We start from the raw sequence: 16,697 nt of genomic DNA on the forward strand, positions 1-16,697 counted from the left end.
TAACTTTATTGCAAAAAATGTCTCTTATGGTGCTTGAAATGCCCCAGTGTGCCTTTCTAATACCATGTTTATAGCCCTTTAAGTATATATTAAATTTATATTAATAGTAGTATATGTTAATCTCGCCCATCGTTGATTGAAAACACATGTTAAAAGCTTTTAAAAGAGCTGTGCTCTACATTCTTCTTTTGAAATGTTACCTCCTTCTCTAGTTTCAGTGAATGAAGGTTTTGTGTGCAAACTATAGTTTTTAATTAGTTTGATCCAATACAGTTTCCTATAGCTAACAACTGGTTTTAATTCAAGTAGAGTAAAATACAGATATTGGAAGAATACATTTTACTAAACTTGCAGAACAATTGGGATAGAATCCCTGGAAAGAAATGCTATATAGCACTCTCTGCCCAGACTGGGGTAGAGCCACTAGTACAGTTTAAAATTTAACTTTTATTTCTTTACTTTAAAAAGATGGGTGGACATGAACAAGTTAAAATCACTCTATCTCAAATTGCTGATGGCAATTCTTTCAGGTTGTTATTAACTTATTCTGGAGACCGGTTGATTCTTTAATAGAAGAGAAAATACACAGGTGCGGCGCTTACCGGTCCTTCAGGGAGCGTGTCTGGCAGCTTGAGTAGCGTTGCTTCAGCGTGTGACATAGGATCCGTTGTTTGCAGCAGCTTCTGGCCTCAAATCCGGAAGTAGGGAGCCCAGCCGATACGCCTCTGTCCAGGGCGTAATAATAAGTACAAAGAGTCCCCACGAATTTCGGCTACAGGGCTAACGACCTACTGCGTCCAAACATCAAGGCAGGGTCAGTTGAATGTATAAAAAATAGCTTTATTGTGTGCACATTAAAAACAAAAAAGAGCCGTAGCTCTAAACACTGACAATAAGGGGTATCAGCGCAACACCAGCAGACATGTTTCGTGTGTCTCACACACACTTGTTCACTGCTGAATGTGAGCTTCCACTGATACTCCTATTTAAAGGAACATTACAAACAATTAAAAGCAAACAAGATTAACCCCTTATTGTACTTATTCTCTCTAGATACCACTATATACAGTGACAGGAGAAGCTAGATACTTAAAGAATAGTTTAAATAGACTCAATATACCGGAGCTGAAAGAAGGATTTATCTCTATAGCTTTTGAAGAAAAGATGTTATGAGATAATATTTAGCATTTAACATATGAGTTAAGATTTTTTGTGTATATGTATAGGAATCGGACAAAGGGAGGAATATTTCAATTAGTATATGGCTGCACATGCAAGCTACTGAGTGTAATGTATTGTATGTCTACAATTAACAATATTCCTTACTTAACAGAATAGGGATACCTGATATATACTGCTGTAAATTTAATATTAATTCCAAAAATACACCTTATATCTCATAATGTGAGGGGTCTAAATACTAATATTAAAAGACGTACAGCAATGACCCAATACCACCGTATGGGGGCCAATATTTTATTTCTTCAGGAGACTCACTTTACCAGAGACATAATCCCAAAATACTGGGCAAGAAATTTCACACAACATTACCACGCTATCACCACTACTAAGAAAAGGGGGGTCTCGATTTTGATCCATGCGAGTCTTGCCTTCAAACACGAATCTACTATAGCGGATAGAGAAGGATGTTATCTTATAATTAAAGGCCAATTTGGGGAATCTAATGTCATCCTATGTAATATATACACTCCCAATGATAACCAACACTCCTTTTTCAACCATATATCTAATCTACTTACTGACTGGTCCCAACACAAAATCATTTTAGCAGGAGACTTTTGTAGAAAACAAGACTAAACTCACTGCTAAACAATCTAGACATAATAGATTAGTGAACTCTATTCTAGAGGACCTAGCCCCACATGCGCTATTTGACTCGTGGAACACGTTATATGGTAAGACTCAAGACACCACCTTCTATTCAGCAGCCCATAGGCAATACACGAGACTGGATTATATATATATTAGCCAAATTTTACAACCACTTCTACAGACCTCGTCAATTCAGATATGTGTGTGGTCAGACCACTCAATAATCTCCTTACACTTGGAGGGATTTGTAGATACACAAAGACACAGAACATGGACATATGATCCAACATATCTAAAAAATCCTACACACAAAGATAAATATGTCAAATCATTATCCGAATATTGGGAATTGAACAAAGAATCCACAAATAACCCTATATCCCCCTGGGCAGCACACAAAACGTACATGAGAGGTTTACTCATCCAGGATAAATCCAAGAACAACAAGCAGCACAAAGCCTATTTAGCACAACTACACAAAGAAATAGCAGAATTAGAGAAACTACACAAATCCACACAAAAAAAGGAAGTTCTCTCTACTATCACAACTAAAAGAGAACAGTTAGCTAGTATTCTAAATAACCAATCAATAAGAGCAATACAGAGACTAAACACACATTATTACATCCATGCGAATAAACCCTATAGATACTTAGCAAACAAATTAAAAGAAAGATGTAGAGCATCTATCATTCCCTCTATTACACTGGCGAATGGCACTTCAGTGTCCCACCCACAACATATAACGGACACATTTGCAGAGTTCTATGGAAATCTTTATGATGGTAAAAAAGTAACACACTCAAACACCCTAAAATGCCAAACAGAGAAGTTTCTGAGAGAAGCCGACATGTGCCTACTTACCAAAGACGACAATAACACACTAAATGCCCCAGTCACGAGGGAAGAAGTCGGGAAGGTTATAAAGGAACTCAAAACGGGGAAGGCAGCGGGACCAGATGGGTTCGTGGGAGAATACTATAAAACTTTTAAGGAAAATCTTATCCCCCACATCACAGACCTCTGTAATTTTATTATGGAGGGACACACCATCCCAACAGACATGTTGCAGGCCAAAATAATAGTGATCCCTAAACCCGGTAAAAATCATAAATTTTGTGCAAATTACAGACCAATATCGCTCATTAATCAGGACTTAAAACTACTAACGAAGATTTTGGCCAATAGACTAAAACACATTCTCCCAAAACTGATACACCCAGATCAAGTGGGTTTTGTGAAAGACAGGGAAGCACCAGACAACGTAAGATGATTGCTGAACATTATAGATTATGTAGGAGATGATCGAGTGCCTTCTCTGCTCCTCTCGTTGGATGCGGAGAAGGCATTCGATAGAATAGACTGAAGATATATGATTGCAGTACTACAAAAAATGGGATTTGAAGGGACCTTTATTAAAACCCTAAATGCAATCTATTCTAACCCCTCAGCCCAGGTAACTATCTCGGGATATAAATCTAAGAGCTTTCCCATTCTAAATGGCATGAGGCAGGGATGCCCGCTGTCACCTTTGCTATTCGCTATTTGCATAGAGCCCCTAGCAGCTAAAATTAGACTAGATCCAGATATCACAGGGGTGAAGATTAAGGACCGGGAATACAAGTTGACACTATTTGCGGACGATATCCTCCTGACACTGACAAAACCCCTCACATCCTTACCCAATCTATACAAGCTATTGGACCAATTTTCCCAAATATCAGGGTATAAAATCAATCTAGATAAATGCGAAGCATTACCCTTAGGACTTCTGCAACATACTAAAAAAATCATAGACATTAACTTTGAGGTAAGATGGGCCACCCACTCGCTTAAATACTTAGGGATACACCTTACACCTCAAATTAATCAATTGTATAAATACAATTATGAATCTTTATATAAGGAGATAAGGAAAAACTTGAGCAAATGGAAGACACACACCTTATCGTGGCTGGGCAGACTAGCTACAGTCAAAATGTCAATTCTTCCCCAGATCTTATACCTATTTAGAACTCTACACATAAAAGTCCCATTAAAGGATCTAGAGAATTTACAAAGAGACTTAGTAACCTTTATTAGAGGGAATAAAGGAGCTCGGATAGCAACTGCTCTAATAACAAAACACAGAAGTCTGGGTGGAATTGGAGCACCCAAAATAGTAGAATACTATAGGGCAGCGAGACTAGCACAAACCACACTAATGGGAAGTAATGTTGGGGGGGTCATTTGGCCCAACCTAGAGGCAGAGATCAGAGACACCCCTTACCCGGACGACTTTCTTTGGGATAAACACACAAGGAGAGGGCTCAAAAACAAACCAGGATTACAGGTCACACAACATACTATGGAAATATGGTCTTTTTTAACAAAAAGACAGAATCTCTTATCTACACAAACATTAGTACACCCAATTAGATATTTGCTCCCCAGAGAGTCACAACACATAGCAGACAAATGGGCCAATAGGGATCTCTATAGGGTGGCAGACTGGCTAAATGGAGGTAAACCTAAGACATTCAATCAGATCCAAACCCAATTAGATCCAGTAAAGCTTCATTGGTTCCAATATCTTCAAGTTAACTCTGCAATCCACGAATATATTAAAGACCATCAAGCCAACATAACCACACCACTAGAAAGCTTACTTAAATCCACACAAAGACCAAAAGGAGCCATTTCTAAACTATATTTACAGATACAAGCATCCAACAATTCATCAAAATCTAACCTGATTCTAAACTGGGAAAGAGACTTAGATGTAATTAAAGATAAGCAATGGTGGGGATGACACGTTTAATTCAGCCTGTAAATGACTCTTAAGTGCTGACTTGAGAGAAAACACTATCAAGACAATGTTCAGGTGGTACCTAACCCCAGTGAAAACCGCACACATGTCACCCAGTCATAATAGGTCCTGCTACAGAGGCTGTGGGGAAGTGGGCTCATACTGCCACATGTGGTGGGAATGCGGGAGGGTGAGAGACATATGGACTAAAACATCCAATCTGCTAAGCTCAGTTCTAGATGAACACATTCAGTTAACTCCATCACAGGCCCTCCTACACATCCCATTACCCCAGTTTAACAAACAGATAAACACTTTCATTAGAATCATTTGTACGGTAGCCAGATCCTGTATAGCAAAACACTGGAAAACCTCAGCGCCCCCTTGGGATGAAGTTTTCAATAAGATTTCTCTAACACAGCAATTATATGAAACTGCTTCACAAATACTAGACACACAAACGCAATTTGAAAAGATCTGGTTTTACTGGTCACTCAATAGACACAGAATAAGTTAGAACGAGATAGACATTACCAGCCTAGAGGTAGTGGAAGTAAATAACAAGACCTGAGAGAGAGGAAAAGAGGAGTCACACAGCAATTTAATTTGTTTTATTTTTGTTTTTTGGTATTTTCCTTTTTTACTTGTTACTCAGTTTTTCTTTTTTTAAGCTGAGGTCAAGAAACCTACAGAGACACCAAGGAGTACAGCTTAAACCTAGTTAATAGTTAAATTTAGTTTTAAGAAAATTGAACTATTAGTTATAATCTGAGCCATAAGAATATGGTTAAACACGGGTTAATAAACACTGGAACAGTCCGGAATAGGAGGAAAGATATGGACAATTATATGCCTAGAGACTTTCTGAGAAGCAACTAATGAATAACTCTTGAGTGAAGGTCGGCCTAGGTACCCGATACTCCTATAGGGAGAGACATACATTTAATCCATATATTGTAATAACCTATGGTCACTTTACCTTTTCCAAATGTATAGTTAAAGATGTATCGATTGTTCCTTGACAAGAAATTACTTATCTTTGTATTGTGAAAACCCTCAACAATAAAAAAGATTTAAACATAAATAGGAGTATCAGTGGAAGCTCACATTCAGCAGTGAACAAGTGTGTGTGAGACACACGAAACATGTCTGCTGGTGCTGCACTGATACCCCTTATTGTCAGTGTTTAGAGCTACGGCTCTTTTTTTGTTTTAATGTGCACACAATAAAGCTATTTTTTATACATTCAACTGACCCTGCCTTGATGTTTGGACGCAGTAGGTCGTTAGCCCTGTAGCCGAAATTTGTGGGGGACTCTTTGATTCTTTAATACTTGTTATGTTATTCTATTGAATCAGTCGGTACTACCCTTATATTTGTAAAGTAGGGTTAATAAGAGCCCTGTAATGGGTGTTTGTTGGTGTTTTGATGTCTCATATATTTGTTAAGGCTTGTATTAGTGTTAAATTAATTAAATTTGAGCTTGGGTGGCAGCAGGGATTATTAAGCTTGATTCACGTTTTACACATAGACCTAGGTTGTGTGTTTTTTGTGTTTTGAAATTCACTTCACTTTATTGCGTTTGTGTACAATTGCCCCAATTTGGGTATCACTTGTATTCAGAGGTTATTTGTTGTATTGTCCACTTATATTCTTTATTCTTGCGTTTATCATCTCACTAGTTCCCTATTGTGTTCCCCATATGGGATTAGTCATATCGTGAGTTTAAAACGTTTTACTAATAAATTCAGTGACCATACATTTGAGATCTGTTTGTATCTCTCACCACTTGAGAATAAAGTGATCTTGTATAACGTTTTACATATATTTATTCATACACTCTTAGGTGATTCATTAAGTAATAACGCCCATGTGTGTGAATTTCTTTGTGTTAATAATGTTCTTTTTTAAACCCCACTGTTTACAATGTTTTCTTTGAGGTTACCCTTATTGTATGGGTAGCTAGGCTACTGTGTGTTACATTTGTTTTACACCACATGCATTATGTAATTATCAAAAGATATTATCAGTACACAATGTTGCAACACTTTCAATCTGATTCCTTTCTGGGGAATCAGAGGCTAGTTGTAATTATAGTTGCAGCATCCACCTTGGAATTCAAATTCCACTCGATAGTATTTTAAGCTGAAATATATTAGCTATGATGCTAAGGTGGATGCACATTTGCGCATTATTAAATATTTCAAATATAATTATAATGGGTTGTTCCAGATTACTCAACAGCCCGGTACTATGCACTTATGGATTGCTACAATAATGTTAACATTGATTCCCTGACTGCCACTCTACGCTGTTCTCACTACAGCTAGGCTTGGCAATCTTATCACTAATACGGGGGTCTTGTTTCAGTTGTAATTCTGTTAGCAACCGATGCTTTTATATAGCCAAGTCCCCCTTTGCCACTCGTAAGAATGCACTTAGGTTATTGTTCAAATAACGTTACCCAATAATTCTACTTGTCTCAATCAAACATTTTAAACGCTAACATGGCATTCACACACTGTATCGGATATAATTTCCACCAATACCCCCATTAATTATTCGATTTTTAGCAGTTGAGATAGATTAAGTTAAAAGACACATATAACATTTTAGTGGGACCCCCCATCATCCCTCGCAACCCCCCTGATGCGTTTCGCCAGTTACAGCTTTATCAAAGGTGGCAGGCCGCCGATTTTCAAAGTATTTATTTATTTTCATTTGCAGAAGTTCCGCCTCTACCGTGTGTTCTCATTTCGTTGATCTCGGCTGTCAATCTTGTGTATACAGCCTATTGGGATCAATGTATACGATGTTATGTTTTTGTTTTAAGGTCGACTGCTGATTTCAAATTTTAAGGTGGACCTATTTCTCTGCATAAATCCATCATTCTTCTATTCCTATAGCAGTATTCATTATTACAGTAAACTTGATAGATCATAAACCTGACGTTTGTTGCACTATTGTATTTTTCACCTATTTGATACTATTGATACTATATTTTAAATTCAATTACTTGTATGAATGTTGTGATAGGTATCTTTTTCTTATTCATTATTCATTTATATCTTGTGATGTGGGAAGTTCACTACTTGCTCATGATTATATACGTCTCTATTCTAGATAGATATTTGGTTTATGTTTTTTAAACAATGGTCTTGAATTATTTCTCATTTTTATCCTTATTGATGTGATATTCTCCTGTGGAAGGAATGTGGTTTTTAGTAGTATTGCGTTCTTTGAGTGTTTATTATCCTCTCTTGATAATTATACTGTCTAGATAAACAACATTCTCAGATCAACTTCGATTTTTTGTCATCTTCTCTTTTGATAACCATGTTGTCTGAATAAACCACATGATTTCCTGAGAATAACAAGGATATACTAGTCATTTCTATTGAATATATCTAATATTTATATCATAAACAGATTCAAAGGATTTAATTGCAAACCCAAAATTAAGTTAAAATCACAACCAGAGAAAACGCAAGAGAAATTATACAACTCAACAGTAATCATGTAAATATAATACTACCAATATATTCAATAGAAACGACTAGTATATCCTTGTTATTCTCAGGAAATCATGTTGGTTTATTCAGACAACATGGTTATCAAAAGAGAAGATGACAAAAAAAATCGAAGTTGATCTGAGAATGTGGTTTATCTAGACAGTATAATTATCAAAGAGAGGATAATAAACACTCAAAGAACGCAACACTACTAAAAACCACATTCCTTCCACAGGAGAATATCACATCAATAAGGATAAAAATGAGAAATAATACAAGACCATTGTTTAAAAAACATAAACCAAATATCTATCTAGAATAGAAACGTATATAATCATGAGCAAGTAGTGAACTTCCACATCACAAGATATAAATGAATAATGAATAAGAAAAAGATACCTATCACAACATTCATACAAGGTAATTGAATTTAAAATATAGTATCAAATAGGTGAAAAATACAATAGTGCAACAAACGTCAGGTTTATGATCTATCAAGTTTACTGTAATAATGAATTCTGGTATAGGAATAGAAGAATGAAGGGATTTATGCAGAGGAAATAGGTCCACCTTAAAATTTGAAATCAGCAGTCGACCTTAAAACAAAACATAACATCGTATACATTGATCCCAATAGGCTGTATACAACAAGATTGACAGCCGAGATCAACGAATGAGAACACGGTAGAGGGCGGAACTTCCGCAAATGAAAATAAATAAATACTTTGAAAATCGGCGGCACGCCACCTTTGATAAAGCCGTAACTGGCGAAACGCATCAGGGGGGTTGTGAGGGACGATGGGGGTCCCCACTAAAAGGTTATATGTGTCTTTTAACTTAATCTATCTCAACTGCTAAAAGTCGAATAATTAATGGGGGTATTGGGTGGAAAATTATATCCGATACAGTGTGTGAATGCATGTTAGCATTAAAATGTTTGATTGAGACAAGAACCTAAGTAGAATTATTGGGTAAAGTTATTTGAACAATAACCTAAGTGCATTCTTACGAGTGGCAAAGCGGGGACTTGGCTATATAAAAGCATTGGGTTGCTAACAGAATTACAACTGAACAAGACCCCGTATTAGTGATAAGATTGCCAAGCCTAGCTGTAGTGAGAACAGCGTAGAGTGGCAGTCAGGGAATCAATGTTAACATTATTGTAGCAATCCATAAGTGCATAGTACCGGGTTGTTGGGTAAGCTGGAACACCCATTATAATTATATTTGAAATATTTAATAATGCACAAATGTGCATCCACCTTAGCATCATAGCTAATATATTCAGGTTAAAATACTATCGAGGTAATTTGAATTCCAAGGTGGATGCTGCAACTATAATTACAACTAGCCTCTGACTCCCCAGAAAGGAAGCAGATTGAAAGTGTTGCACAAACATTGTGTACTGATAATATCTTTTGATAATTACATAATGCATGTGGTGTAAAACAAATGTAACACACAGTAGCCTAGCTACCCATACAATAAGGGTAACCTCAAAGAAAACATTGTAAACAGTGGGGTTTAAAAAGAACATTATTAACACAAAGAAATTCACTGCACATGGCGTTATTACTTAATGAATCACCTAAGAGTGTATGAAGTAAATATATGTGAAGACGTAAACAAGATCACTTTATCTCAAGTGGTGAGAGATACAACAGATCTCAAATGTATGGTCACTGAATTTATTAGTAAAACGTTTTAAAACTCACATATGACTAATCCCATATGGGGAACACAATAGGGAACTAGTGAGATGATAAACGCAAGAATAAAGAATATAAGTTGGACAATACAACAAAATAACCTCTGAATACAATGTGATACCCAAATTGGGGGCAATTGTACACAAACGCAATAAAGTGAAGTGAATTTCAAAACACAAAAACCACACAAGCTAGGTCTATGTGTAAACGTGAATCAAGCTTAATAATCCCTGCTGCCACCCAAGCTCAAATTTAATTAATTTAACACTAATACAAGCCCTAACAAATATATGAGACATCAAAACACCAACAAACACCCCTTACAGGGCTTTTATTAACCCTACTTTACAAATATAAGGGAGTACCGACTGATTCAATAGAATAACATAACAAGTATTAAAGAATCAACCTGTCTCCAGAATAAGTTAATAACAACCTGAAAGAATTGCCATTAGCAATTTGAGATAGAGTGATTTTAACTTGTTCATGTCCACCCATCTTTTTAAAGTAAAGAAATAAAAGTTAAATTTTAAACGGTACTAGTGGCTCTACCCCAGTCTGGGCAGAGAGTGCTATATAGCATTTCTTTCCAGGGATTCTATCCCAATTGTTCTGCAAGTTCAGTATTAGATGCTAGCACCACTCCTCAAAAGGAATATAATATATTGATAATAAAATTAAATATAGTATCTAAAATAATTGAAACCAATGAGGAGTTTGCCTATATAGTGCCCTTGTTATCTTTGTGTGTCAAATACATTTTACTAAAGTTTGTCATCTGTATGTTCTCTGTAGAACTAAATCCTACATGTGTGTTTATTTTTGCAACAAAGGAGAGTGATCAACATAATGTGGCATTAACCTATTTCTCTTGTTAAGTGTATTCAGTCCACGGGTCATCCATTACTTATGGGATATATTCCCTTCCCAACAGGAAGTTGCAAGAGGATCACCCAAGCAGAGCTGCTATATAGCTCCTCCCCTTACATGTCATATCCAGTCATTCTCTTGCAACTGACATAGTAGGAAGGTGTGAGAGGAGTGTGGAATTTTATACTAATTATTTCTTCAATCAAAAGTTTGTTATTTTTTTTTTTTTAAATCAAAGATTTTATTGAGGCAATACAAGAAAAAGAAAGAACATGAACATAATTTACATTTTGTGTCAATTTGGAAAATTTTGCATACAAACATTGTTTATCCATTGGACAACGAATCCTCTACATAGAAGATAATAGAGAAATCGTAATTCAAATATTATATGTGTATCACACCAAAAGAACATAATGAATGTAGAGGACATTGTGTGCAAGTACAAAATCAAATACATATAATCAAGCATTACCTCTTTTTTCTTTTTGTTTCCTATATAAACACATAAGAAAGTGATAGAATTTAAACAACCCAAAAAATGTATACTTCTTATAGAGTGATACGTTAATTATAAGATAAGTGTATATTATTATCTGAAATTTACAAATTATAGGGAGTCATAACAAGTTGCTCCTACTGGGTATACGTAAATGGAGGGCAAAGTGCCTCATTTGCTCAATAGACAGAAGTTCAGAGCAACTTATGACAAAAAGATATCAACAGCGGATAAATACCGCTTATTTGTCCACCTAGAGCAAGGGTGGACAGTAGCTAAAAGTGAAGTGGGGGCGGAGCCATAAGTTATGTTGGGAGCCCCTCTCCTGGGGAAATGTCAGCTGTAGACGATGTGGGAAAAAGGAAAAGGGGTATGACCCGCAGGCAACCAGTACCGGCGGGAAAGGAAGGAGAGGGGCCCAACAGTTAGAGAGATGTAGGGAGGGGGAGGAGGGTATGTACCTCTAGTTGCAGTTTGCGTAATAATTTGTGCGGTATTCGTGTCCCATGATGAAAATAAAGTAGCTTACCCATATAATAAGAATATATAGCTTACAGTTACGTAGTAGCAGTTCTCCTGAAAGAAAAATAATATAAAATATGTTCTACAATCATTTGGGCTTGGGAATAGCCAATAAAAATCAGCGGGTAAAAATCGCTTAAAGTATAAGTCATTGGGCTAAAATATATAGGGAAAGGGAGGGAAAGATAACCATATAATAGTCATTCATAGTGAGGTGAGTGGAGGGACAGGACTTAAGTTTGTTATTTTAAATGGCACCGGAGTGTGCTGTTTTGCTCTCAGGCAGTATTAGAAGAAGAATCTGCCTGCGTTTTCTATGATCTTAGCAGAAGTAACTAAGATCCACTGGCTGTTCTCGCACATTCTGAGGAGTGGGGTAACTTTCAGAAAGGGAATAGCATGCTGGGGCCCCCCTGCAAAACAGGTATGCAGTAAATTATTTTTCTAAGGAATGGAATTGACTAAGAAAATACTGCTGTTACCGATGTAATGTAAGTACAGCCTTAAATGCAGGTAGCGACTGGTATCAGGCTGATGAATGTATGTAGCACTTAAGTATTTTCTAAGGAATGGAATTTGACTAAGAAAAATACTGTTAATACTGAAGTATTGTATGAGCCTTAACTGCAGTAGAAGCGACTGGTAGCAGGCTTATTAATAACACTTCCTAACTTTTAAAGTATGTTTAAAAAACGTTTACTGCATGTTATTCGTTTTTTGTGAGGTACTTTGGTGATAAATCTTTGGGCATGATTTTCCACATGGCTGTTCGTTTATTTCTACATAGAAACGGTTAAACTGAGGTTTCCCACTGTTGTAATATGAGTGGGAGGAGCCTATTTTAGCGCTTTTTTTGCGCAGTAAAAATTCAGTCAGTCTTCCTGCTTCTTCCTCCTTGATCCAGACGTCCTCTAGAGAGCTCAGAGGTCTTCAAAAGTCCATTTTGAGGGAGGTAATCAGTCACAGCAGACCTGTGACAGTGTGTTTGACTGTGATAAAAACGTTAATTGTTAAATTGATTATCCGTTTTTTGGGTTATTAAGGGGTTAATCATCCATTGCTAGTGGGTTGCAATACTTGCTAACTTAATACATTTACTGTGAAAATTTGGTTGCTATAACTGATTTGGTTCATTGTTATTTCAACTGTGACGATTTTTTTGTGCTTCTTAAAGGCGCAGTAGCGTTTTTATATTGCTTGTAAATGTATTTGAAAGGATTTTCCAAGCTTGCTAGTCTCATGGCGAGTCTGTTTAAACATGTCTGACACAGATGAATCTGTTTGTTCACTATGTTTGAAGGCCAATGTGGAGCCCCATAGAAATATGTGTACTAAATGTATTGATGTCACTTAGGATAGTCATTTCTTTACAGTAAAGAAGATTATCACCAGACAACGAGGGGAAGTTATGCCTGACTAACTCTCCTCACGTGTCAGTACCTTCGCCTCCCCGCTCAGGAGGCGCGTGATATTGTGGCGCCAAGTACATCAGAGAGGCCCATACAAATCACTTTGCAAGACATGGCTGCTGTTATGACAGAGGTATTAATCTAAATTACCAGAATTAAGAGGCAAGCGCGATAGTTCTGGGTTAAGGACAGAGCGCGCTGATGATGTGGAGAGCCATGTCTGATACTTGCGTCACAATTTGCAGAAAATGAGGACGGAGAAGCTTCATTCTGTGGGTGACGATCTGATCCAGGGAGACTGGATTCAGATATTTCTAATTTTAAATTTAAGCTTGAGAAACCTCCGCGACTGCTAGGGGGGAGGTATTAGCAGCTCTGAATGATTGTAACACGGTTGCAATTCCAGAGAAAGTATGTAGGGCTGGATAAGATACTATGCGGTACCCGTGTTACTGACGTTTTTCCTATACCTAAAAGGCTTTACAGAGATTATTAGCAAGGAGTGGGGATAGCCCGGTGTGCCCTTTCTCCCGCCCTCCTATATTTAGGAAAAATGGTTCCAATAGAACGCCACCACACGGGACTTATGGCAGACGGTCCCTAAGGTGAGGGAGCAGTTTCTACTTTAGGTAAAGCGTACTACCTATCCCTGTCGAGGAGAGTGTGCTTTTTTTTTTAGATCCAATGGATAAAAAATTAGAGGGTTACCTTAAGAAAAATATTTATTCAACAAGGTTTTATCCTACAGCCCCTTGCATGCATTGCCCCTGTTACTGCTGCTGCGGCATACTGGTTTGAGTCTCTGGAAGAGGCTTTACAGGTAGCGACTCCATTGGATGACATACTTGGCAAACTTAGAGCACTTAAGCTAGCCCAATTCTTTTATTCTGATGCCATTGTTCATTAGACTAAACTAACGGCTAAGAATTTCTGGTTTTGCTATACAGGCGCGCAGAGCACTATGGCTTAGATCATGGTCATCTGACGTGACTTAAATTCACTTCCCTCAAGGGGCAGACACTATTCGGGCCTGGTTTGAAGGAGATTATTGCTGATCATCACTGGAGGAAAGGTCATGCCCCTTCCTCAGGACAGGTCAAAATCTAGGGCCAAACGTCTAATTTTCGTGCCTTTCAAAACTTCAAGGCAGGTGCGGCATCAACTTCCTCTAATAATAAATAAGAGGGAACTTTTGCTCAATCCAAGACGGTCTGGAGACCAAACCTGACCTGGAAAAAAGGTAAGCAGGTAAAAAAGCCTGCTGCTGCCTCTAAGACAGCATGAAGGAACGGCCCCCCTATCCAGGAACGGATCTAGTAGGGGGCAGACTTTCACTCTTTGCCCAGGCGTGGGCAAGAGATGTCAGGATCCCTGGGCGTTGGAAATTATATCCCAGGAATATCTTCTGGACTTCAAAGCTTCCCCCCCAAAAGGGAAATTTCACCTTTCACAATTATCTGCACACCAGATAAAGAGAGAGGCATTCTTACACTGTGTACGAGACCTCCTAGTTATGGGAGTGATCCACCCAGTTCCAAAGGAGGAACAGGGACAAGGTTTTTACTCAAATCTGTTTGTGGTTCCCAAAAAAGAGGGAACCTTCAGACCAATTTTGGATCTAAAGATCTTAAACAAATTCCTCAAGAGTTCCATCATTCAAAGATGGAAACTATTCGTACCATCCTACCATGATCCAAGAGGGTCAATACATGACCTACAGTGGATCTAAAGGATGCCTTACCTTCACATTCCGATACACAAAGATCATCATCGGTACCTCAGGTTTGCCTTCAAGACAGGCATTACCAGTTTGTAGCTCTTCCCTTCGGGTTAGCTACAGCCCCAAGAAATCTTTACAAAGGTTCTGGGCTCTCTTCTGGCGGTACCTAAGACCGCGAGGCATAGCGTGGCTCCGTACCTAGACGACATTCTGATACAAGGCGTCAAGTTTCAAATTGCCAAGTCTCACAAAGAGATAGTTGCTGGCATTTCTGAGGTCGCATGGGTGGAAGGGTGAACGTGGAAAAGAGTTCTCTATACCACTCACAAGGGTTTCCCTTCCTAGGGACTCTTATAGATTCTATAGAATGAAAATTTACCTGACGGGAGTCCAGGTTATTAAAGCTTCAAATACTTTCCGTGCCCTTCATTCCATTCCACGCCCGTCAGTAGCTCAGTGCATGGAAGTAATCGGCTTAATGGTAGCGGCGATGGACATAGTACCATTTGCGCGCCTGCATCTCAGACCTCTGCAATTATGCATGCTAAGTCAGTGGAATGGGGATTACTCAGATTTGTCCCCTCTACTAAATCTGGATCAAGAGACCAGAGATTCTCTTCTCTGGTGGCTTTCTCGGGTTCATCTGTCCAAGGGGATGACCTTTCGCAGGCCAGAATGGACAATTGTAACAACAGATGCCAGCCTTCTAGGTTGGGGCGCAGTCTGGAACTCTCTGAAGGCTCAGGGATTATGGACTCAGGAGGAGAAACTCCTCCCAATAAATATTCTGGAGTTGAGAGCAATATTCAATGCTCTTCTAGCTTGGCCTCAGTTAGCAACACTGAGGTTCATCAGATTTCAGTCGGACAACATCACGACTGTGGCTTACATCAACCATCAAGGGGGAACCAGGAATTCCTCTAGCGATGTTGGAAGTCTCAAAGATAATCGCTGGGCAGAGTCTCACTCTTGGGCCACCTGTCTGGCGATCTACATCCCAGCGTGGAGAACTGGGATGGCTGGATTTTTCTAAGTCGCCAGACTTTTCATCCGGGGGAGGGGGAACTTCATCCGGAGGTCTTCGCTCAAACTGATCATCGTTGGGGCAAACCAGATCTGGAGCTCATGGCGTCTCGGCAGAACGCCAACTTCCTTGTTACGGATCCTGATCCAGGTGACCCGGGAGCGGTGCTGATAGATACTCTGACAGCCCCTGGGGTCTTCAACATGGCGTATGTGTGTTCTACCTTTCCCGATGCTGGCCTCGACTGATTGCCCAGATCCAAACAGAGAGAGCATCGGTGATTTTGGTTAGCGGCCTGCGTGGCCACGCAGGACCTGTATGCAGACCTAGTGGACATGTCGTCCTGTCCACCCATGGTCTCTGCCTCTGAGGCAGGACCTTCTAATTCTGGGTCCTTTCAAACCATCCAAATCTAATTTCTCTGAGGCTGACTGCATGGAGATTGAACGCTTGATCCTATCAAAGCGTGGCTTCTCGGAGTCAGTTATTGATACCTTAATACAGGCACGGAAGCCTGTTACCAGAAAGATTTACCATAAGATATGGCGTAAATATTTATATTGGTGCGAATCCAAGGGTTACTCATGGAGTAAAGTTAGGATTCCTAGGATATTGTCCTTTCTACAAGAGGGTTTAGAAAAGGGCTTATCTGCTAGTTTGTTAAAGGGACAGATTTCTGCTCTGTCTATTCTCTTACACAAACGTCTGGCAGAAGTTCCAGACGTCCAGGCTTTTTGTCAGGCTTTGGCTAGGATTAAGCCTGTGTTTAAGACGGTTTCTCCTCCGTGGAGCTTAAACTGGGTTCTTAAAG

This window comes from Bombina bombina, chromosome 6, assembly GCF_027579735.1.
Source record: "Bombina bombina isolate aBomBom1 chromosome 6, aBomBom1.pri, whole genome shotgun sequence".
Classification (NCBI taxonomy): Eukaryota; Metazoa; Chordata; class Amphibia; order Anura; family Bombinatoridae; genus Bombina; species Bombina bombina.